The 24,229-nt window shown below is 39.0% G+C and overlaps 1 protein-coding gene and 20 non-coding genes across 23 annotated transcripts in view; all 21 read right to left on the bottom strand.

The window, feature by feature from the left end:
* The window catches only part of LOC140367233 (ninjurin-2-like), a 208,302-nt gene that overhangs the window by 107,595 nt on the left and 76,478 nt on the right, over nt 1-24,229 (bottom strand). The window lies entirely within an intron of this gene.
* Nucleotides 531-603, bottom strand: trnak-cuu (transfer RNA lysine (anticodon CUU)). The gene has a single exon. It is a non-coding gene; the product is annotated as a tRNA-Lys (tRNA).
* On the bottom strand, nt 1,727-1,799 carry trnak-cuu (transfer RNA lysine (anticodon CUU)). The gene has a single exon. It is a non-coding gene; the product is annotated as a tRNA-Lys (tRNA).
* trnak-cuu (transfer RNA lysine (anticodon CUU)) lies at nt 2,928-3,000 on the bottom strand. The gene has a single exon. It is a non-coding gene; the product is annotated as a tRNA-Lys (tRNA).
* Nucleotides 4,114-4,186, bottom strand: trnak-cuu (transfer RNA lysine (anticodon CUU)). The gene has a single exon. It is a non-coding gene; the product is annotated as a tRNA-Lys (tRNA).
* Nucleotides 5,310-5,382, bottom strand: trnak-cuu (transfer RNA lysine (anticodon CUU)). Its single transcript has one exon. It is a non-coding gene; the product is annotated as a tRNA-Lys (tRNA).
* trnak-cuu (transfer RNA lysine (anticodon CUU)) lies at nt 6,506-6,578 on the bottom strand. Its single transcript has one exon. It is a non-coding gene; the product is annotated as a tRNA-Lys (tRNA).
* On the bottom strand, nt 7,702-7,774 carry trnak-cuu (transfer RNA lysine (anticodon CUU)). The gene has a single exon. It is a non-coding gene; the product is annotated as a tRNA-Lys (tRNA).
* Nucleotides 8,887-8,959, bottom strand: trnak-cuu (transfer RNA lysine (anticodon CUU)). Its single transcript has one exon. It is a non-coding gene; the product is annotated as a tRNA-Lys (tRNA).
* trnak-cuu (transfer RNA lysine (anticodon CUU)) lies at nt 10,080-10,152 on the bottom strand. Its single transcript has one exon. It is a non-coding gene; the product is annotated as a tRNA-Lys (tRNA).
* trnak-cuu (transfer RNA lysine (anticodon CUU)) lies at nt 11,283-11,355 on the bottom strand. The gene has a single exon. It is a non-coding gene; the product is annotated as a tRNA-Lys (tRNA).
* trnak-cuu (transfer RNA lysine (anticodon CUU)) lies at nt 12,475-12,547 on the bottom strand. The gene has a single exon. It is a non-coding gene; the product is annotated as a tRNA-Lys (tRNA).
* Nucleotides 13,669-13,741, bottom strand: trnak-cuu (transfer RNA lysine (anticodon CUU)). The gene has a single exon. It is a non-coding gene; the product is annotated as a tRNA-Lys (tRNA).
* Nucleotides 14,872-14,944, bottom strand: trnak-cuu (transfer RNA lysine (anticodon CUU)). The gene has a single exon. It is a non-coding gene; the product is annotated as a tRNA-Lys (tRNA).
* On the bottom strand, nt 16,064-16,136 carry trnak-cuu (transfer RNA lysine (anticodon CUU)). Its single transcript has one exon. It is a non-coding gene; the product is annotated as a tRNA-Lys (tRNA).
* trnak-cuu (transfer RNA lysine (anticodon CUU)) lies at nt 17,259-17,331 on the bottom strand. Its single transcript has one exon. It is a non-coding gene; the product is annotated as a tRNA-Lys (tRNA).
* On the bottom strand, nt 18,454-18,526 carry trnak-cuu (transfer RNA lysine (anticodon CUU)). Its single transcript has one exon. It is a non-coding gene; the product is annotated as a tRNA-Lys (tRNA).
* Nucleotides 19,658-19,730, bottom strand: trnak-cuu (transfer RNA lysine (anticodon CUU)). The gene has a single exon. It is a non-coding gene; the product is annotated as a tRNA-Lys (tRNA).
* Nucleotides 20,851-20,923, bottom strand: trnak-cuu (transfer RNA lysine (anticodon CUU)). Its single transcript has one exon. It is a non-coding gene; the product is annotated as a tRNA-Lys (tRNA).
* trnak-cuu (transfer RNA lysine (anticodon CUU)) lies at nt 22,055-22,127 on the bottom strand. Its single transcript has one exon. It is a non-coding gene; the product is annotated as a tRNA-Lys (tRNA).
* On the bottom strand, nt 23,248-23,320 carry trnak-cuu (transfer RNA lysine (anticodon CUU)). The gene has a single exon. It is a non-coding gene; the product is annotated as a tRNA-Lys (tRNA).

The raw sequence follows: 24,229 nt of genomic DNA, 5'->3' as shown, positions 1-24,229 counted from the left end.
GTAGTGCATCCAAGAAAGCTGTGTAGTGAATGGATGTTGAACCTTCAGTGAGGCAGGAGCCAACAAGGCTATTCACATCCTTGCAATGTGTTCAAAGATAGGACAAACTGAATGTCAGGAGTGGGATTAGAACCCATTCCTCCACTTGTAGACAAAATTTGCTTGCGCTTAAGTAGGAGTTTACCTTGACCCTGGCACCTTGGACATTTCAGCGATGCTGACATTGAGCGCCCTTATCTCGAAGATAACGTTCCAAAAATTAGTACAAAGTAAATCCTTTGGCAACCTTACACGAGCTGAAGTCTTTCCATTTATGTAAAATAAATATCAAGAGATGACTTTAACAGGTAATGATAAATTAGTGAAATAGTTGATGACTTTAACAGGTAATGATAAATCTGTGAAATAGTTGAAATGTTATGGTCACAGAGGGTTTAATTGTTCTTCTATGGGTTCCTGCAGAAGTAAACTTATGATAAAGATTTCATGGGTTTTAATGGCAATCAATCCATAAATCTTATTGTCAACTGCGCCCAACGTGGGGCTCGAACCCACGACCCTGAGATTAAGAGTCTCATGCTCTACCGACTGAGCTAGCCGGGCTGCTGTCTTAAGAAAACATTACAGTTTTTAGTCTGTTCAGTTCATTTCTCAGTTTAATTTCTCAGTGAGTAGTCACAATTACTGTATAAGACATATGATACGGGGACAATATGCCTATATTTCATTCTGAACGTACTCAATACTTTGACAGTACAGCATCTACTTAGTAGATTGGCCATCACATCACAATTCATCATTGGGAGTAATACTTCATTTGAAATCTTAAGACAATACGACAAGTTTTCAGTCCATTGTCACACATATGTGCTTGTTATTTAGTGTGTAAGAATGGCTTCCTTTCCAAAGGCAATTCCCTACTAAATTGTTTTGTCAGGAGTGGGATTTGAACCCACGGCTCCATTCAGAGACCAGAATTCCCTGTGGCAAGGAAGGAGATTCCCATGAGTCTGGAGTGGGATGAATGGCCGTATCTATACTTTGGTAAAAAACACATCAAACTACTGTTTTTTTTTTTAAAGGAGTTTGATGTGGTTGTTGTCACATCAATCTACTGCGTCCTTTAAAGGTCCTCATCAAGCCTCTTTTTAAAGTCTATTGCAATTGAGATGTCAGAGTCGACAACAGTAACAGCAGTAGTGCATCCAAGAAAGCTGTGTAGTGAATGGATGTTGAACCTTCAGTGAGGCAGGAGCCAACAAGGCTATTCACATCCTTGCAATGTGTTCAAAGATAGGACAAACTGAATGTCAGGAGTGGGATTAGAACCCATTCCTCCACTTGTAGACAAAATTTGCTTGCGCTTAAGTAGGAGTTTACCTTGACCCTGGCACCTTGGACATTTCAGCGATGCTGACATTGAGCGCCCTTATCTCGAAGATAACGTTCCAAAAATTAGTACAAAGTAAATCCTTTGGCAACCTTACACGAGCTGAAGTCTTTCCATTTATGTAAAATAAATATCAAGAGATGACTTTAACAGGTAATGATAAATTAGTGAAATAGTTGATGACTTTAACAGGTAATGATAAATCTGTGAAATAGTTGAAATGTTATGGTCACAGAGGGTTTAATTGTTCTTCTATGGGTTCCTGCAGAAGTAAACTTATGATAAAGATTTCACGGGTTTTAATGGCAATCAATCCATAAATCTTATTGTCAACTACGCCCAACGTGGGGCTCGAACCCACGACCCTGAGATTAAGAGTCTCATGCTCTACCGACTGAGCTAGCCGGGCTGATGTATTAAGAAAACCAAAAACATTACAGTTTTTAGTCTGTTAAGTTCATTTCTCAGTTAGATTTCTCAGTGAGTAGTCACAATTACTGAATAAGACATATGATACGGGGACAATATGCCTATATTTCATTCTGAACGTACTCAATACTTTGACAGTACAGCATCTACTTAGTAGATTAGCCATCACATCACAATTCATCATTGGGATTAATACTTCATTTGAAATCTTAAGACAATACGACAAGTTTTCAGTCCATTGTCACACATATGTGCTTGTTATTTAGTGTGTAAGAATGGCTTCCTTTCCAAAGGCAATTCCCTACTAAATTGTTTTGTCAGGAGTGGGATTTGAACCCACGGCTCCATTCAGAGACCAGAATTCCCTGTGGCAAGGAAGGAGATTCCCATGAGTCTGGAGTGGGATGAATGGCCGTATCTATACTTTGGTAAAAAACACATCAAACTACTGTTTTTTTTTAAAGGAGTTTGATGTGGTTGTTGTCACATCAATCTACTGCGTCCTTTAAAGGTCCTCATCAAGCCTCTTTTTAAAGTCTATTGCAATTGAGATGTCAGAGTCGACAACAGTAACAGCAGTAGTGCATCCAAGAAAGCTGTGTAGTGAATGGATGTTGAACCTTCAGTGAGGCAGGAGCCAACAAGGCTATTCACATCCTTGCAATGTGTTCAAAGATAGGACAAACTGAATGTCAGGAGTGGGATTAGAACCCATTCCTCCACTTGTAGACAAAATTTGCTTGCGCTTAAGTAGGAGTTTACCTTGACCCTGGCACCTTGGACATTTCAGCGATGCTGACATTGAGCGCCCTTATCTCGAAGATAACGTTCCAAAAATTAGTACAAAGTAAATCCTTTGGCAACCTTACACGAGCTGAAGTCTTTCCATTTATGTAAAATAAATATCAAGAGATGACTTTAACAGGTAATGATAAATTAGTGAAATAGTTGATGACTTTAACAGGTAATGATAAATCTGTGAAATAGTTGAAATGTTATGGTCACAGAGGGTTTAATTGTTCTTCTATGGGTTCCTGCAGAAGTAAACTTATGATAAAGATTTCACGGGTTTTAATGGCAATCAATCCATAAATCTTATTGTCAACTGCGCCCAACGTGGGGCTCGAACCCACGACCCTGAGATTAAGAGTCTCATGCTCTACCGACTGAGCTAGCCGGGCTGCTGTCTTAAGAAAACATTACAGTTTTTAGTCTGTTCAGTTCATTTCTCAGTTTAATTTCTCAGTGAGTAGTCACAATTACTGTATAAGACATATGATACGGGGACAATATGCCTATATTTCATTCTGAACGTACTCAATACTTTGACAGTACAGCATCTACTTAGTAGATTGGCCATCACATCACAATTCATCATTGGGATTAATACTTCATTTGAAATCTTAAGACAATACGACAAGTTTTCAGTCCATTGTCACACATATGTGCTTGTTATTTAGTGTGTAAGAATGGCTTCCTTTCCAAAGGCAATTCCCTACTAAATTGTTTTGTCAGGAGTGGGATTTGAACCCACGGCTCCATTCAGAGACCAGAATTCCCTGTGGCAAGGAAGGAGATTCCCATGAGTCTGGAGTGGGATGAATGGCCGTATCTATACTTTGGTAAAAAACACATCAAACTACTGTTTTTTTTTTTAAAGGAGTTTGATGTGGTTGTTGTCACATCAATCTACTGCGTCCTTTAAAGGTCCTCATCAAGCCTCTTTTTAAAGTCTATTGCAATTGAGATGTCAGAGTCGACAACAGTAACAGCAGTAGTGCATCCAAGAAAGCTGTGTAGTGAATGGATGTTGAACCTTCAGTGAGGCAGGAGCCAACAAGGCTATTCACATCCTTGCAATGTGTTCAAAGATGAATGTCAGGAGTGGGATTAGAACCCATTCCTCCACTTGTAGACAAAATTTGCTTGCGCTTAAGTAGGAGTTTACCTTGACCCTGGCACCTTGGACATTTCAGCGATGCTGACATTGAGCGCCCTTATCTCGAAGATAACGTTCCAAAAATTAGTACAAAGTAAATCCTTTGGCAACCTTACACGAGCTGAAGTCTTTCCATTTATGTAAAATAAATATCAAGAGATGACTTTAACAGGTAATGATAAATTAGTGAAATAGTTGATGACTTTAACAGGTAATGATAAATCTGTGAAATAGTTGAAATGTTATGGTCACAGAGGGTTTAATTGTTCTTCTATGGGTTCCTGCAGAAGTAAACTTATGATAAAGATTTCACGGGTTTTAATGGCAATCAATCCATAAATCTTATTGTCAACTGCGCCCAACGTGGGGCTCGAACCCACGACCCTGAGATTAAGAGTCTCATGCTCTACCGACTGAGCTAGCCGGGCTGCTGTCTTAAGAAAACATTACAGTTTTTAGTCTGTTCAGTTCATTTCTCAGTTTAATTTCTCAGTGAGTAGTCACAATTACTGTATAAGACATATGATACGGGGACAATATGCCTATATTTCATTCTGAACGTACTCAATACTTTGACAGTACAGCATCTACTTAGTAGATTGGCCATCACATCACAATTCATCATTGGGAGTAATACTTCATTTGAAATCTTAAGACAATACGACAAGTTTTCAGTCCATTGTCACACATATGTGCTTGCTATTTAGTGTGTAAGAATGGCTTCCTTTCCAAAGGCAATTCCCTACTAAATTGTTTTGTCAGGAGTGGGATTTGAACCCACGGCTCCATTCAGAGACCAGAATTCCCTGTGGCAAGGAAAGAGATTCCCATGAGTCTGGAGTGGGATGAATGGCCGTATCTATACTTTGGTAAAAAACACATCAAACTACTGTTTTTTTTTTTAAAGGAGTTTGATGTGGTTGTTGTCACATCAATCTACTGCGTCCTTTAAAGGTCCTCATCAAGCCTCTTTTTAAAGTCTATTGCAATTGAGATGTCAGAGTCGACAACAGTAACAGCAGTAGTGCATCCAAGAAAGCTGTGTAGTGAATGGATGTTGAACCTTCAGTGAGGCAGGAGCCAACAAGGCTATTCACATCCTTGCAATGTGTTCAAAGATAGGACAAACTGAATGTCAGGAGTGGGATTAGAACCCATTCCTCCACTTGTAGACAAAATTTGCTTGCGCTTAAGTAGGAGTTTACCTTGACCCTGGCACCTTGGACATTTCAGCGATGCTGACATTGAGCGCCCTTATCTCGAAGATAACGTTCCAAAAATTAGTACAAAGTAAATCCTTTGGCAACCTTACACGAGCTGAAGTCTTTCCATTTATGTAAAATAAATATCAAGAGATGACTTTAACAGGTAATGATAAATTAGTGAAATAGTTGATGACTTTAACAGGTAATGATAAATCTGTGAAATAGTTGAAATGTTATGGTCACAGAGGGTTTAATTGTTCTTCTATGGGTTCCTGCAGAAGTAAACTTATGATAAAGATTTCACGGGTTTTAATGGCAATCAATCCATAAATCTTATTGTCAACTGCGCCCAACGTGGGGCTCGAACCCACGACCCTGAGATTAAGAGTCTCATGCTCTACCGACTGAGCTAGCCGGGCTGCTGTCTTAAGAAAACATTACAGTTTTTAGTCTGTTCAGTTCATTTCTCAGTTTAATTTCTCAGTGAGTAGTCACAATTACTGTATAAGACATATGATACGGGGACAATATGCCTATATTTCATTCTGAACGTACTCAATACTTTGACAGTACAGCATCTACTTAGTAGATTGGCCATCACATCACAATTCATCATTGGGAGTAATACTTCATTTGAAATCTTAAGACAATACGACAAGTTTTCAGTCCATTGTCACACATATGTGCTTGCTATTTAGTGTGTAAGAATGGCTTCCTTTCCAAAGGCAATTCCCTACTAAATTGTTTTGTCAGGAGTGGGATTTGAACCCACGGCTCCATTCAGAGACCAGAATTCCCTGTGGCAAGGAAAGAGATTCCCATGAGTCTGGAGTGGGATGAATGGCCGTATCTATACTTTGGTAAAAAACACATCAAACTACTGTTTTTTTTTTTAAAGGAGTTTGATGTGGTTGTTGTCACATCAATCTACTGCGTCCTTTAAAGGTCCTCATCAAGCCTCTTTTTAAAGTCTATTGCAATTGAGATGTCAGAGTCGACAACAGTAACAGCAGTAGTGCATCCAAGAAAGCTGTGTAGTGAATGGATGTTGAACCTTCAGTGAGGCAGGAGCCAACAAGGCTATTCACATCCTTGCAATGTGTTCAAAGATAGGACAAACTGAATGTCAGGAGTGGGATTAGAACCCATTCCTCCACTTGTAGACAAAATTTGCTTGCGCTTAAGTAGGAGTTTACCTTGACCCTGGCACCTTGGACATTTCAGCGATGCTGACATTGAGCGCCCTTATCTCGAAGATAACGTTCCAAAAATTAGTACAAAGTAAATCCTTTGGCAACCTTACACGAGCTGAAGTCTTTCCATTTATGTAAAATAAATATCAAGAGATGACTTTAACAGGTAATGATAAATTAGTGAAATAGTTGATGACTTTAACAGGTAATGATAAATCTGTGAAATAGTTGAAATGTTATGGTCACAGAGGGTTTAATTGTTCTTCTATGGGTTCCTGCAGAAGTAAACTTATGATAAAGATTTCACGGGTTTTAATGGCAATCAATCCATAAATCTTATTGTCAACTGCGCCCAACGTGGGGCTCGAACCCACGACCCTGAGATTAAGAGTCTCATGCTCTACCGACTGAGCTAGCCGGGCTGCTGTCTTAAGAAAACATTACAGTTTTTAGTCTGTTCAGTTCATTTCTCAGTTTAATTTCTCAGTGAGTAGTCACAATTACTGTATAAGACATATGATACGGGGACAATATGCCTATATTTCATTCTGAACGTACTCAATACTTTGACAGTACAGCATCTACTTAGTAGATTGGCCATCACATCACAATTCATCATTGGGAGTAATACTTCATTTGAAATCTTAAGACAATACGACAAGTTTTCAGTCCATTGTCACACATATGTGCTTGCTATTTAGTGTGTAAGAATGGCTTCCTTTCCAAAGGCAATTCCCTACTAAATTGTTTTGTCAGGAGTGGGATTTGAACCCACGGCTCCATTCAGAGACCAGAATTCCCTGTGGCAAGGAAAGAGATTCCCATGAGTCTGGAGTGGGATGAATGGCCGTATCTATACTTTGGTAAAAAACACATCAAACTACTGTTTTTTTTTTTAAAGGAGTTTGATGTGGTTGTTGTCACATCAATCTACTGCGTCCTTTAAAGGTCCTCATCAAGCCTCTTTTTAAAGTCTATTGCAATTGAGATGTCAGAGTCGACAACAGTAACAGCAGTAGTGCATCCAAGAAAGCTGTGTAGTGAATGGATGTTGAACCTTCAGTGAGGCAGGAGCCAACAAGGCTATTCACATCCTTGCAATGTGTTCAAAGATAGGACAAACTGAATGTCAGGAGTGGGATTAGAACCCATTCCTCCACTTGTAGACAAAATTTGCTTGCGCTTAAGTAGGAGTTTACCTTGACCCTGGCACCTTGGACATTTCAGCGATGCTGACATTGAGCGCCCTTATCTCGAAGATAACGTTCCAAAAATTAGTACAAAGTAAATCCTTTGGCAACCTTACACGAGCTGAAGTCTTTCCATTTATGTAAAATAAATATCAAGAGATGACTTTAACAGGTAATGATAAATTAGTGAAATAGTTGATGACTTTAACAGGTAATGATAAATCTGTGAAATAGTTGAAATGTTATGGTCACAGAGGGTTTAATTGTTCTTCTATGGGTTCCTGCAGAAGTAAACTTATGATAAAGATTTCACGGGTTTTAATGGCAATCAATCCATAAATCTTATTGTCAACTGCGCCCAACGTGGGGCTCGAACCCACGACCCTGAGATTAAGAGTCTCATGCTCTACCGACTGAGCTAGCCGGGCTGCTGTCTTAAGAGAACATTACAGTTTTTAGTCTGTTAAGTTCATTTCTCAGTTAGATTTCTCAGTGAGTAGTCACAATTACTGAATAAGACATATGATACGGGGACAATATGCCTATATTTCATTCTGAACGTACTCAATACTTTGACAGTACAGCATCTACTTAGTAGATTGGCCATCACATCACAATTCATCATTGGGAGTAATACTTCATTTGAAATCTTAAGACAATACGACAAGTTTTCAGTCCATTGTCACACATATGTGCTTGTTATTTAGTGTGTAAGAATGGCTTCCTTTCCAAAGGCAATTCCCTACTAAATTGTTTTGTCAGGAGTGGGATTTGAACCCACGGCTCCATTCAGAGACCAGAATTCCCTGTGGCAAGGAAGGAGATTCCCATGAGTCTGGAGTGGGATGAATGGCCGTATCTATACTTTGGTAAAAAACACATCAAACTACTGTTTTTTTTTTAAAGGAGTTTGATGTGGTTGTTGTCACATCAATCTACTGCGTCCTTTAAAGGTCCTCATCAAGCCTCTTTTTAAAGTCTATTGCAATTGAGATGTCAGAGTCGACAACAGTAACAGCAGTAGTGCATCCAAGAAAGCTGTGTAGTGAATGGATGTTGAACCTTCAGTGAGGCAGGAGCCAACAAGGCTATTCACATCCTTGCAATGTGTTCAAAGATGAATGTCAGGAGTGGGATTAGAACCCATTCCTCCACTTGTAGACAAAATTTGCTTGCGCTTAAGTAGGAGTTTACCTTGACCCTGGCACCTTGGACATTTCAGCGATGCTGACATTGAGCGCCCTTATCTCGAAGATAACGTTCCAAAAATTAGTACAAAGTAAATCCTTTGGCAACCTTACACGAGCTGAAGTCTTTCCATTTATGTAAAATAAATATCAAGAGATGACTTTAACAGGTAATGATAAATTAGTGAAATAGTTGATGACTTTAACAGGTAATGATAAATCTGTGAAATAGTTGAAATGTTATGGTCACAGAGGGTTTAATTGTTCTTCTATGGGTTCCTGCAGAAGTAAACTTATGATAAAGATTTCACGGGTTTTAATGGCAATCAATCCATAAATCTTATTGTCAACTACGCCCAACGTGGGGCTCGAACCCACGACCCTGAGATTAAGAGTCTCATGCTCTACCGACTGAGCTAGCCGGGCTGATGTATTAAGAAAACCAAAAACATTACAGTATTCAGTCTGTTAAGTTCATTTCTCAGTTTAATTTCTCAGTGAGTAGTCACAATTACTGTATAAGACATATGATACGGGGACAATATGCATATATTTCATTCTGAACGTACTCAATACTTTGACAGTACAGCATCTACTTAGTAGATTGGCCATCACATCACAATTCATCATTGGGAGTAATACTTCATTTGAAATCTTAAGACAATACGACAAGTTTTCAGTCCATTGTCACACATATGTGCTTGTTATTTAGTGTGTAAGAATGGCTTCCTTTCCAAAGGCAATTCCCTACTAAATTGTTTTGTCAGGAGTGGGATTTGAACCCACGGCTCCATTCAGAGACCAGAATTCCCTGTGGCAAGGAAAGAGATTCCCATGAGTCTGGAGTGGGATGAATGGCCGTATCTATACTTTGGTAAAAAACACATCAAACTACTGTTTTTTTTTTTAAAGGAGTTTGATGTGGTTGTTGTCACATCAATCTACTGCGTCCTTTAAAGGTCCTCATCAAGCCTCTTTTTAAAGTCTATTGCAATTGAGATGTCAGAGTCGACAACAGTAACAGCAGTAGTGCATCCAAGAAAGCTGTGTAGTGAATGGATGTTGAACCTTCAGTGAGGCAGGAGCCAACAAGGCTATTCACATCCTTGCAATGTGTTCAAAGATGAATGTCAGGAGTGGGATTAGAACCCATTCCTCCACTTGTAGACAAAATTTGCTTGCGCTTAAGTAGGAGTTTACCTTGACCCTGGCACCTTGGACATTTCAGCGATGCTGACATTGAGCGCCCTTATCTCGAAGATAACGTTCCAAAAATTAGTACAAAGTAAATCCTTTGGCAACCTTACACGAGCTGAAGTCTTTCCATTTATGTAAAATAAATATCAAGAGATGACTTTAACAGGTAATGATAAATTAGTGAAATAGTTGATGACTTTAACAGGTAATGATAAATCTGTGAAATAGTTGAAATGTTATGGTCACAGAGGGTTTAATTGTTCTTCTATGGGTTCCTGCAGAAGTAAACTTATGATAAAGATTTCACGGGTTTTAATGGCAATCAATCCATAAATCTTATTGTCAACTACGCCCAACGTGGGGCTCGAACCCACGACCCTGAGATTAAGAGTCTCATGCTCTACCGACTGAGCTAGCCGGGCTGATGTATTAAGAAAACCAAAAACATTACAGTATTCAGTCTGTTAAGTTCATTTCTCAGTTTAATTTCTCAGTGAGTAGTCACAATTACTGTATAAGACATATGATACGGGGACAATATGCCTATATTTCATTCTGAACGTACTCAATACTTTGACAGTACAGCATCTACTTAGTAGATTGGCCATCACATCACAATTCATCATTGGGATTAATACTTCATTTGAAATCTTAAGACAATACGACAAGTTTTCAGTCCATTGTCACACATATGTGCTTGTTATTTAGTGTGTAAGAATGGCTTCCTTTCCAAAGGCAATTCCCTACTAAATTGTTTTGTCAGGAGTGGGATTTGAACCCACGGCTCCATTCAGAGACCAGAATTCCCTGTGGCAAGGAAAGAGATTCCCATGAGTCTGGAGTGGGATGAATGGCCGTATCTATACTTTGGTAAAAAACACATCAAACTACTGTTTTTTTTTTTAAAGGAGTTTGATGTGGTTGTTGTCACATCAATCTACTGCGTCCTTTAAAGGTCCTCATCAAGCCTCTTTTTAAAGTCTATTGCAATTGAGATGTCAGAGTCGACAACAGTAACAGCAGTAGTGCATCCAAGAAAGCTGTGTAGTGAATGGATGTTGAACCTTCAGTGAGGCAGGAGCCAACAAGGCTATTCACATCCTTGCAATGTGTTCAAAGATAGGACAAACTGAATGTCAGGAGTGGGATTAGAACCCATTCCTCCACTTGTAGACAAAATTTGCTTGCGCTTAAGTAGGAGTTTACCTTGACCCTGGCACCTTGGACATTTCAGCGATGCTGACATTGAGCGCCCTTATCTCGAAGATAACGTTCCAAAAAATTGTACAAAGTAAATCCTTTGGCAACCTTACACGAGCTGAAGTCTTTCCATTTATGTAAAATAAATATCAAGAGATGACTTTAACAGGTAATGATAAATTAGTGAAATAGTTGATGACTTTAACAGGTAATGATAAATCTGTGAAATAGTTGAAATGTTATGGTCACAGAGGGTTTAATTGTTCTTCTATGGGTTCCTGCAGAAGTAAACTTATGATAAAGATTTCACGGGTTTTAATGGCAATCAATCCATAAATCTTATTGTCAACTACGCCCAACGTGGGGCTCGAACCCACGACCCTGAGATTAAGAGTCTCATGCTCTACCGACTGAGCTAGCCGGGCTGATGTATTAAGAAAACCAAAAACATTACAGTTTTCAGTCTGTTAAGTTCATTTCTCAGTTTAATTTCTCAGTGAGTAGTCACAATTACTGTATAAGACATATGATACGGGGACAATATGCCTATATTTCATTCTGAACGTACTCAATACTTTGACAGTACAGCATCTACTTAGTAGATTGGCCATCACATCACAATTCATCATTGGGAGTAATACTTCATTTGAAATCTTAAGACAATACGACAAGTTTTCAGTCCATTGTCACACATATGTGCTTGTTATTTAGTGTGTAAGAATGGCTTCCTTTCCAAAGGCAATTCCCTACTAAATTGTTTTGTCAGGAGTGGGATTTGAACCCACGGCTCCATTCAGAGACCAGAATTCCCTGTGGCAAGGAAGGAGATTCCCATGAGTCTGGAGTGGGATGAATGGCCGTATCTATACTTTGGTAAAAAACACATCAAACTACTGTTTTTTTTTTAAAGGAGTTTGATGTGGTTGTTGTCACATCAATCTACTGCGTCCTTTAAAGGTCCTCATCAAGCCTCTTTTTAAAGTCTATTGCAATTGAGATGTCAGAGTCGACAACAGTAACAGCAGTAGTGCATCCAAGAAAGCTGTGTAGTGAATGGATGTTGAACCTTCAGTGAGGCAGGAGCCAACAAGGCTATTCACATCCTTGCAATGTGTTCAAAGATGAATGTCAGGAGTGGGATTAGAACCCATTCCTCCACTTGTAGACAAAATTTGCTTGCGCTTAAGTAGGAGTTTACCTTGACCCTGGCACCTTGGACATTTCAGCGATGCTGACATTGAGCGCCCTTATCTCGAAGATAACGTTCCAAAAATTAGTACAAAGTAAATCCTTTGGCAACCTTACACGAGCTGAAGTCTTTCCATTTATGTAAAATAAATATCAAGAGAAGACTTTAACAGGTAATGATAAATTAGTGAAACAGTTGATGACTTTAACAGGTAATGATAAATCTGTGAAATAGTTGAAATGTTATGGTCACAGAGGGTTTAATTGTTCTTCTATGGGTTCCTGCAGAAGTAAACTTATGATAAAGATTTCACGGGTTTTAATGGCAATCAATCCATAAATCTTATTGTCAACTACGCCCAACGTGGGGCTCGAACCCACGACCCTGAGATTAAGAGTCTCATGCTCTACCGACTGAGCTAGCCGGGCTGATGTATTAAGAAAACCAAAAACATTACAGTTTTCAGTCTGTTAAGTTCATTTCTCAGTTTAATTTCTCAGTGAGTAGTCACAATTACTGTATAAGACATATGATACGGGGACAATATGCCTATATTTCATTCTGAACGTACTCAATACTTTGACAGTACAGCATCTACTTAGTAGATTGGCCATCACATCACAATTCATCATTGGGAGTAATACTTCATTTGAAATCTTAAGACAATACGACAAGTTTTCAGTCCATTGTCACACATATGTGCTTGTTATTTAGTGTGTAAGAATGGCTTCCTTTCCAAAGGCAATTCCCTACTAAATTGTTTTGTCAGGAGTGGGATTTGAACCCACGGCTCCATTCAGAGACCAGAATTCCCTGTGGCAAGGAAAGAGATTCCCATGAGTCTGGAGTGGGATGAATGGCCGTATCTATACTTTGGTAAAAAACACATCAAACTACTGTTTTTTTTTTTTAAAGGAGTTTGATGTGGTTGTTGTCACATCAATCTACTGCGTCCTTTAAAGGTCCTCATCAAGCCTCTTTTTAAAGTCTATTGCAATTGAGATGTCAGAGTCGACAACAGTAACAGCAGTAGTGCATCCAAGAAAGCTGTGTAGTGAATGGATGTTGAACCTTCAGTGAGGCAGGAGCCAACAAGGCTATTCACATCCTTGCAATGTGTTCAAAGATGAATGTCAGGAGTGGGATTAGAACCCATTCCTCCACTTGTAGACAAAATTTGCTTGCGCTTAAGTAGGAGTTTACCTTGACCCTGGCACCTTGGACATTTCAGCGATGCTGACATTGAGCGCCCTTATCTCGAAGATAACGTTCCAAAAATTAGTACAAAGTAAATCCTTTGGCAACCTTACACGAGCTGAAGTCTTTCCATTTATGTAAAATAAATATCAAGAGATGACTTTAACAGGTAATGATAAATTAGTGAAATAGTTGATGACTTTAACAGGTAATGATAAATCTGTGAAATAGTTGAAATGTTATGGTCACAGAGGGTTTAATTGTTCTTCTATGGGTTCCTGCAGAAGTAAACTTATGATAAAGATTTCACGGGTTTTAATGGCAATCAATCCATAAATCTTATTGTCAACTACGCCCAACGTGGGGCTCGAACCCACGACCCTGAGATTAAGAGTCTCATGCTCTACCGACTGAGCTAGCCGGGCTGATGTATTAAGAAAACCAAAAACATTACAGTATTCAGTCTGTTAAGTTCATTTCTCAGTTTAATTTCTCAGTGAGTAGTCACAATTACTGTATAAGACATATGATACGGGGACAATATGCCTATATTTCATTCTGAACGTACTCAATACTTTGACAGTACAGCATCTACTTAGTAGATTGGCCATCACATCACAATTCATCATTGGGAGTAATACTTCATTTGAAATCTTAAGACAATACGACAAGTTTTCAGTCCATTGTCACACATATGTGCTTGTTATTTAGTGTGTAAGAATGGCTTCCTTTCCAAAGGCAATTCCCTACTAAATTGTTTTGTCAGGAGTGGGATTTGAACCCACGGCTCCATTCAGAGACCAGAATTCCCTGTGGCAAGGAAAGAGATTCCCATGAGTCTGGAGTGGGATGAATGGCCGTATCTATACTTTGGTAAAAAACACATCAAACTACTGTTTTTTTTTTTAAAGGAGTTTGATGTGGTTGTTGTCACATCAATCTACTGCGTCCTTTAAAGGTCCTCATCAAGCCTCTTTTTAAAGTCTATTGCAATTGAGATGTCAGAGTCGACAACAGTAACAGCAGTAGTGCATCCAAGAAAGCTGTGTAGTGAATGGATGTTGAACCTTCAGTGAGGCAGGAGCCAACAAGGCTATTCACATCCTTGCAATGTGTTCAAAGATAGGACAAACTGAATGTCAGGAGTGGGATTAGAACCCATTCCTCCACTTGTAGACAAAATTTGCTTGCGCTTAAGTAGGAGTTTACCTTGACCCTGGCACCTTGGACATTTCAGCGATGCTGACATTGAGCGCCCTTATCTCGAAGATAACGTTCCAAAAAATTGTACAAAGTAAATCCTTTGGCAACCTTACACGAGCTGAAGTCTTTCCATTTATGTAAAATAAATATCAAGAGATGACTTTAACAGGTAATGATAAATTAGTGAAATAGTTGATGACTTTAACAGGTAATGATAAATCTGTGAAATAGTTGAAATGTTATGGTCACAGAGGGTTTAATTGTTCTTCTATGGGTTCCTGCAGAAGTAAACTTATGATAAAGATTTCACGGGTTTTAATGGCAATCAATCCATAAATCTTATTGTCAACTACGCCCAACGTGGGGCTCGAACCCACGACCCTGAGATTAAGAGTCTCATGCTCTACCGACTGAGCTAGCCGGGCTGATGTATTAAGAAAACCAAAAACATTACAGTTTTCAGTCTGTTAAGTTCATTTCTCAGTTTAATTTCTCAGTGAGTAGTCACAATTACTGTATAAGACATATGATACGGGGACAATATGCCTATATTTCATTCTGAACGTACTCAATACTTTGACAGTACAGCATCTACTTAGTAGATTGGCCATCACATCACAATTCATCATTGGGAGTAATACTTCATTTGAAATCTTAAGACAATACGACAAGTTTTCAGTCCATTGTCACACATATGTGCTTGTTATTTAGTGTGTAAGAATGGCTTCCTTTCCAAAGGCAATTCCCTACTAAATTGTTTTGTCAGGAGTGGGATTTGAACCCACGGCTCCATTCAGAGACCAGAATTCCCTGTGGCAAGGAAGGAGATTCCCATGAGTCTGGAGTGGGATGAATGGCCGTATCTATACTTTGGTAAAAAACACATCAAACTACTGTTTTTTTTTTAAAGGAGTTTGATGTGGTTGTTGTCACATCAATCTACTGCGTCCTTTAAAGGTCCTCATCAAGCCTCTTTTTAAAGTCTATTGCAATTGAGATGTCAGAGTCGACAACAGTAACAGCAGTAGTGCATCCAAGAAAGCTGTGTAGTGAATGGATGTTGAACCTTCAGTGAGGCAGGAGCCAACAAGGCTATTCACATCCTTGCAATGTGTTCAAAGATGAATGTCAGGAGTGGGATTAGAACCCATTCCTCCACTTGTAGACAAAATTTGCTTGCGCTTAAGTAGGAGTTTACCTTGACCCTGGCACCTTGGACATTTCAGCGATGCTGACATTGAGCGCCCTTATCTCGAAGATAACGTTCCAAAAATTAGTACAAAGTAAATCCTTTGGCAACCTTACACGAGCTGAAGTCTTTCCATTTATGTAAAATAAATATCAAGAGATGACTTTAACAGGTAATGATAAATTAGTGAAACAGTTGATGACTTTAACAGGTAATGATAAATCTGTGAAATAGTTGAAATGTTATGGTCACAGAGGGTTTAATTGTTCTTCTATGGGTTCCTGCAGAAGTAAACTTATGATAAAGATTTCACGGGTTTTAATGGCAATCAATCCATAAATCTTATTGTCAACTACGCCCAACGTGGGGCTCGAACCCACGACCCTGAGATTAAGAGTCTCATGCTCTACCGACTGAGCTAGCCGGGCTGATGTATTAAGAAAACCAAAAACATTACAGTTTTCAGTCTGTTAAGTTCATTTCTCAGTTTAATTTCTCAGTGAGTAGTCACAATTACTGTATAAGACATATGATACGGGGACAATATGCCTATATTTCATTCTGAACGTACTCAATACTTTGACAGTACAGCATCTACTTAGTAGATTGGCCATCACATCACAATTCATCATTGGGAGTAATACTTCATTTGAAATCTTAAGACAATACGACAAGTTTTCAGTCCATTGTCACACATATGTGCTTGTTATTTAGTGTGTAAGAATGGCTTCCTTTCCAAAGGCAATTCCCTACTAAATTGTTTTGTCAGGAGTGGGATTTGAACCCACGGCTCCATTCAGAGACCAGAATTCCCTGTGGCAAGGAAAGAGATTCCCATGAGTCTGGAGTGGGATGAATGGCCGTATCTATACTTTGGTAAAAAACACATCAAACTACTGTTTTTTTTTTTTTTTAGGAGTTTGATGTGGTTGTTGTCACATCAATCTACTGCGTCCTTTAAAGGTCCTCATCAAGCCTCTTTTTAAAGTCTATTGCAATTGAGATGTCAGAGTCGACAACAGTAACAGCAGTAGTGCATCCAAGAAAGCTGTGTAGTGAATGGATGTTGAACCTTCAGTGAGGCAGGAGCCAACAAGGCTATTCACATCCTTGCAATGTGTTCAAAGATGAATGTCAGGAGTGGGATTAGAACCCATTCCTCCACTTGTAGACAAAATTTGCTTGCGCTTAAGTAGGAGTTTACCTTGACCCTGGCACCTTGGACATTTCAGCGATGCTGACATTGAGCGCCCTTATCTCGAAGATAACGTTCCAAAAATTAGTACAAAGTAAATCCTTTGGCAACCTTACACGAGCTGAAGTCTTTCCATTTATGTAAAATAAATATCAAGAGATGACTTTAACAGGTAATGATAAATTAGTGAAATAGTTGATGACTTTAACAGGTAATGATAAATCTGTGAAATAGTTGAAATGTTATGGTCACAGAGGGTTTAATTGTTCTTCTATGGGTTCCTGCAGAAGTAAACTTATGATAAAGATTTCACGGGTTTTAATGGCAATCAATCCATAAATCTTATTGTCAACTACGCCCAACGTGGGGCTCGAACCCACGACCCTGAGATTAAGAGTCTCATGCTCTACCGACTGAGCTAGCCGGGCTGATGTATTAAGAAAACCAAAAACATTACAGTTTTCAGTCTGTTAAGTTCATTTCTCAGTTTAATTTCTCAGTGAGTAGTCACAATTACTGTATAAGACATATGATACGGGGACAATATGCCTATATTTCATTCTGAACGTACTCAATACTTTGACAGTACAGCATCTACTTAGTAGATTGGCCATCACATCACAATTCATCATTGGGAGTAATACTTCATTTGAAATCTTAAGACAATACGACAAGTTTTCAGTCCATTGTCACACATATGTGCTTGTTATTTAGTGTGTAAGAATGGCTTCCTTTCCAAAGGCAATTCCCTACTAAATTGTTTTGTCAGGAGTGGGATTTGAACCCACGGCTCCATTCAGAGACCAGAATTCCCTGTGGCAAGGAAAGAGATTCCCATGAGTCTGGAGTGGGATGAATGGCCGTATCTATACTTTGGTAAAAAACACATCAAACTACTGTTTTTTTTTTTTTAAAGGAGTTTGATGTGGTTGTTGTCACATCAATCTACTGCGTCCTTTAAAGGTCCTCATCAAGCCTCTTTTTAAAGTCTATTGCAATTGAGATGTCAGAGTCGACAACAGTAACAGCAGTAGTGCATCCAAGAAAGCTGTGTAGTGAATGGATGTTGAACCTTCAGTGAGGCAGGAGCCAACAAGGCTATTCACATCCTTGCAATGTGTTCAAAGATGAATGTCAGGAGTGGGATTAGAACCCATTCCTCCACTTGTAGACAAAATTTGCTTGCGCTTAAGTAGGAGTTTACCTTGACCCTGGCACCTTGGACATTTCAGCGATGCTGACATTGAGCGCCCTTATCTCGAAGATAACGTTCCAAAAATTAGTACAAAGTAAATCCTTTGGCAACCTTACACGAGCTGAAGTCTTTCCATTTATGTAAAATAAATATCAAGAGATGACTTTAACAGGTAATGATAAATTAGTGAAATAGTTGATGACTTTAACAGGTAATGATAAATCTGTGAAATAGTTGAAATGTTATGGTCACAGAGGGTTTAATTGTTCTTCTATGGGTTCCTGCAGAAGTAAACTTATGATAAAGATTTCACGGGTTTTAATGGCAATCAATCCATAAATCTTATTGTCAACTACGCCCAACGTGGGGCTCGAACCCACGACCCTGAGATTAAGAGTCTCATGCTCTACCGACTGAGCTAGCCGGGCTGATGTATTAAGAAAACCAAAAACATTACAGTTTTCAGTCTGTTAAGTTCATTTCTCAGTTTAATTTCTCAGTGAGTAGTCACAATTACTGTATAAGACATATGATACGGGGACAATATGCCTATATTTCATTCTGAACGTACTCAATACTTTGACAGTACAGCATCTACTTAGTAGATTGGCCATCACATCACAATTCATCATTGGGAGTAATACTTCATTTGAAATCTTAAGACAATACGACAAGTTTTCAGTCCATTGTCACACATATGTGCTTGTTATTTAGTGTGTAAGAATGGCTTCCTTTCCAAAGGCAATTCCCTACTAAATTGTTTTGTCAGGAGTGGGATTTGAACCCACGGCTCCATTCAGAGACCAGAATTCCCTGTGGACAAGGAAGGAGATTCCCATGAGTCTGGAGTGGGATGAATGGCCGTATCTATACTTTGGTAAAAAACACATCAAACTACTGTTTTTTTTTTTAAAGGAGTTTGATGTGGTTGTTGTCACATCAATCTACTGCGTCCTTTAAAGGTCCTCATCAAGCCTCTTTTTAAAGTCTATTGCAATTGAGATGTCAGAGTCGACAACAGTAACAGCAGTAGTGCATCCAAGAAAGCTGTGTAGTGAATGGATGTTGAACCTTCAGTGAGGCAGGAGCCAACAAGGCTATTCACATCCTTGCAATGTGTTCAAAGATAGGACAAACTGAATGTCAGGAGTGGGATTAGAACCCATTCCTCCACTTGTAGACAAAATTTGCTTGCGCTTAAGTAGGAGTTTACCTTGACCCTGGCACCTTGGACATTTCAGCGATGCTGACATTGAGCGCCCTTATCTCGAAGATAACGTTCCAAAAATTTGTACAAAGTAAATCCTTTGGCAACCTTACACGAGCTGAAGTCTTTCCATTTATGTAAAATAAATATCAAGAGATGACTTTAACAGGTAATGATAAATTAGTGAAATAGTTGATGACTTTAACAGGTAATGATAAATCTGTGAAATAGTTGAAATGTTATGGTCACAGAGGGTTTAATTGTTCTTCTATGGGTTCCTGCAGAAGTAAACTTATGATAAAGATTTCACGGGTTTTAATGGCAATCAATCCATAAATCTTATTGTCAACTACGCCCAACGTGGGGCGTTAACCCACGACCCTGAGATTAAGAGTCTCATGCTCTACCGACTGAGCTAGCCGGGCTGATGTATTAAGAAAACCAAAAACATTACAGTTTTCAGTCTGTTAAGTTCATTTCTCAGTTTAATTTCTCAGTGAGTAGTCACAATTACTGTATAAGACATATGATACGGGGACAATATGCCTATATTTCATTCTGAACGTACTCAATACTTTGACAGTACAGCATCTACTTAGTAGATTGGCCATCACATCACAATTCATCATTGGGAGTAATACTTCATTTAAAATCTTAAGACAATACGACAAGTTTTCAGTCCATTGTCACACATATGTGCTTGTTATTTAGTGTGTAAGAATGGCTTCCTTTCCAAAGGCAATTCCCTACTAAATTGTTTTGTCAGGAGTGGGATTTGAACCCACGGCTCCATTCAGAGACCAGAATTCCCTGTGGCAAGGAAGGAGATTCCCATGAGTCTGGAGTGGGATGAATGGCCGTATCTATACTTTGGTAAAAAACACATCAAACTACTGTTTTTTTTTTTAAAGGAGTTTGATGTGGTTGTTGTCACATCAATCTACTGCGTCCTTTAAAGGTCCTCATCAAGCCTCTTTTTAAAGTCTATTGCAATTGAGATGTCAGAGTCGACAACAGTAACAGCAGTAGTGCATCCAAGAAAGCTGTGTAGTGAATGGATGTTGAACCTTCAGTGAGGCAGGAGCCAACAAGGCTATTCACATCCTTGCAATGTGTTCAAAGATTAATGTCAGGAGTGGGATTAGAACCCATTCCTCCACTTGTAGACAAAATTTGCTTGCGCTTAAGTAGGAGTTTACCTTGACCCTGGCACCTTGGACATTTCAGCGATGCTGACATTGAGCGCCCTTATCTCGAAGATAACGTTCCAAAAATTAGTACAAAGTAAATCCTTTGGCAACCTTACACGAGCTGAAGTCTTTCCATTTATGTAAAATAAATATCAAGAGATGACTTTAACAGGTAATGATAAATTAGTGAAATAGTTGATGACTTTAACAGGTAATGATAAATCTGTGAAATAGTTGAAATGTTATGGTCACAGAGGGTTTAATTGTTCTTCTATGGGTTCCTGCAGAAGGTAACTTATGATAAAGATTTCACGGGTTTTAATGGCAATCAATCCATAAATCTTATTGTCAACTACGCCCAACGTGGGGCTCGAACCCACGACCCTGAGATTAAGAGTCTCATGCTCTACCGACTGAGCTAGCCGGGCTGATGTATTAAGAAAACCAAAAACATTACAGTTTTCAGTCTGTTAAGTTCATTTCTCAGTTTAATTTCTCAGTGAGTAGTCACAATTACTGTATAAGACATATGATACGGGGACAATATGCCTATATTTCATTCTGAACGTACTCAATACTTTGACAGTACAGCATCTACTTAGTAGATTGGCCATCACATCACAATTCATCATTGGGAGTAATACTTCATTTGAAATCTTAAGACAATACGACAAGTTTTCAGTCCATTGTCACACATATGTGCTTGTTATTTAGTGTGTAAGAATGGCTTCCTTTCCAAAGGCAATTCCCTACTAAATTGTTTTGTCAGGAGTGGGATTTGAACCCACGGCTCCATTCAGAGACCAGAATTCCCTGTGGACAAGGAAGGAGATTCCCATGAGTCTGGAGTGGGATGAATGGCCGTATCTATACTTTGGTAAAAAACACATCAAACTACTGTTTTTTTTTTTAAAGGAGTTTGATGTGGTTGTTGTCACATCAATCTACTGCGTCCTTTAAAGGTCCTCATCAAGCCTCTTTTTAAAGTCTATTGCAATTGAGATATCAGAGTCGACAACAGTAACAGCAGTAGTGCATCCAAGAAAGCTGTGTAGTGAATGGATGTTGAACCTTCAGTGAGGCAGGAGCCAACAAGGCTATTCACATCCTTGCAATGTGTTCAAAGATAGGACAAACTGAATGTCAGGAGTGGGATTAGAACCCATTCCTCCACTTGTAGACAAAATTTGCTTGCGCTTAAGTAGGAGTTTACCTTGACCCTGGCACCTTGGACATTTCAGCGATGCTGACATTGAGCGCCCTTATCTCGAAGATAACGTTCCAAAAATTAGTACAAAGTAAATCCTTTGGCAACCTTACACGAGCTGAAGTCTTTCCATTTATGTAAAATAAATATCAAGAGATGACTTTAACAGGTAATGATAAATTAGTGAAATAGTTGATGACTTTAACAGGTAATGATAAATCTGTGAAATAGTTGAAATGTTATGGTCACAGAGGGTTTAATTGTTCTTCTATGGGTTCCTGCAGAAGTAAACTTATGATAAAGATTTCACGGGTTTTAATGGCAATCAATCCATAAATCTCATTGTCAACTACGCCCAACGTGGGGCTCGAACCCACGACCCTGAGATTAAGAGTCTCATGCTCTACCGACTGAGCTAGCCGGGCTGATGTATTAAGAAAACCAAAAACATTACAGTTTTCAGTCTGTTAAGTTCATTTCTCAGTTTAATTTCTCAGTGAGTAGTCACAATTACTGTATAAGACATATGATACGGGGACAATATGCCTATATTTCATTCTGAACGTACTCAATACTTTGACAGTACAGCATCTACTTAGTAGATTGGCCATCACATCACAATTCATCATTGGGAGTAATACTTCATTTGAAATCTTAAGACAATACGACAAGTTTTCAGTCCATTGTCACACATATGTGCTTGTTATTTAGTGTGTAAGAATGGCTTCCTTTCCAAAGGCAATTCCCTACTAAATTGTTTTGTCAGGAGTGGGATTTGAACCCACGGCTCCATTCAGAGACCAGAATTCCCTGTGGACAAGGAAGGAGATTCCCATGAGTCTGGAGTGGGATGAATGGCCGTATCTATACTTTGGTAAAAAACACATCAAACTACTGTTTTTTTTTTAAAGGAGTTTGATGTGGTTGTTGTCACATCAATCTACTGCGTCCTTTAAAGGTCCTCATCAAGCCTCTTTTTAAAGTCTATTGCAATTGAGATGTCAGAGTCGACAACAGTAACAGCAGTAGTGCATCCAAGAAAGCTGTGTAGTGAATGGATGTTGAACCTTCAGTGAGGCAGGAGCCAACAAGGCTATTCACATCCTTGCAATGTGTTCAAAGATGAATGTCAGGAGTGGGATTAGAACCCATTCCTCCACTTGTAGACAAAATTTGCTTGCGCTTAAGTAGGAGTTTACCTTGACCCTGGCACCTTGGACATTTCAGCGATGCTGACATTGAGCGCCCTTATCTCGAAGATAACGTTCCAAAAATTAGTACAAAGTAAATCCTTTGGCAACCTTACACGAGCTGAAGTCTTTCCATTTATGTAAAATAAATATCAAGAGATGACTTTAACAGGTAATGATAAATTAGTGAAATAGTTGATGACTTTAACAGGTAATGATAAATCTGTGAAATAGTTGAAATGTTATGGTCACAGAGGGTTTAATTGTTCTTCTATGGGTTCCTGCAGAAGTAAACTTATGATAAAGATTTTACGGGTTTTAATGGCAATCAATCCATAAATCTCATTGTCAACTACACCCAACGTGGGGCTCGAACCCACGACCCTGAGATTAAGAGTCTCATGCTCTACCGACTGAGCTAGCCGGGCTGATGTATTGAAAAAACCTAAAACATTACAGTTTTTAGTCTGTTAAGTTCATTTCAGTGAGTAGTCACAATTACTGTATAAGACATATGATACGGGGACAATATGCCTATATTTCATTCTGAACGTACTCAATACTTTGACAGTACAGCATCTACTTAGTAGATTGGCCATCACATCACAATTCATCATTGGGAGTAATACTTCATTTGAAATCTTAAGACAATACGACAAGTTTTCAGTCCATTGTCACACATATGTGCTTGTTATTTAGTGTGTAAGAATGGCTTCCTTTCCAAAGGCAATTCCCTACTAAATTGTTTTGTCAGGAGTGGGATTTGAACCCACGGCTCCATTCAGAGACCAGAATTCCCTGTGGACAAGGAAGGAGATTCCCATGAGTCTGGAGTGGGATGAATGGCCGTATCTATACTTTGGTAAAAAACACATCAAACTACTGTTTTTTTTTTAAAGGAGTTTGATGTGGTTGTTGTCACATCAATCTACTGCGTCCTTTAAAGGTCCTCATCAAGCCTCTTTTTAAAGTCTATTGCAATTGAGATGTCAGAGTCGACAACAGTAACAGCAGTAGTGCATCCAAGAAAGCTGTGTAGTGAATGGATGTTGAACCTTCAGTGAGGCAGGAGCCAACAAGGCTATTCACATCCTTGCAATGTGTTCAAAGATAGGACAAACTGAATGTCAGGAGTGGGATTAGAACCCATTCCTCCACTTGTAGACAAAATTTGCTTGCGCTTAAGTAGGAGTTTACCTTGACCCTGGCACCTTGGACATTTCAGCGATGCTGACATTGAGCGCCCTTATCTCGAAGATAACGTTCCAAAAATTAGTACAAAGTAAATCCTTTGGCAACCTTACACGAGCTGAAGTCTTTCCATTTATGTAAAATAA

The sequence above is a fragment of the Eucyclogobius newberryi genome, unplaced genomic scaffold, assembly GCF_026437365.1.
Source record: "Eucyclogobius newberryi isolate DKJ021-1_F unplaced genomic scaffold, fEucNew1.0.hap1 SCAF_2, whole genome shotgun sequence".
Lineage (NCBI taxonomy): Eukaryota > Metazoa > Chordata > Actinopteri > Gobiiformes > Gobiidae > Eucyclogobius > Eucyclogobius newberryi.
The sequence above is the reverse complement of the archived record's forward strand: the minus strand, read 5'-3'. Positions and strand labels throughout refer to the sequence as shown.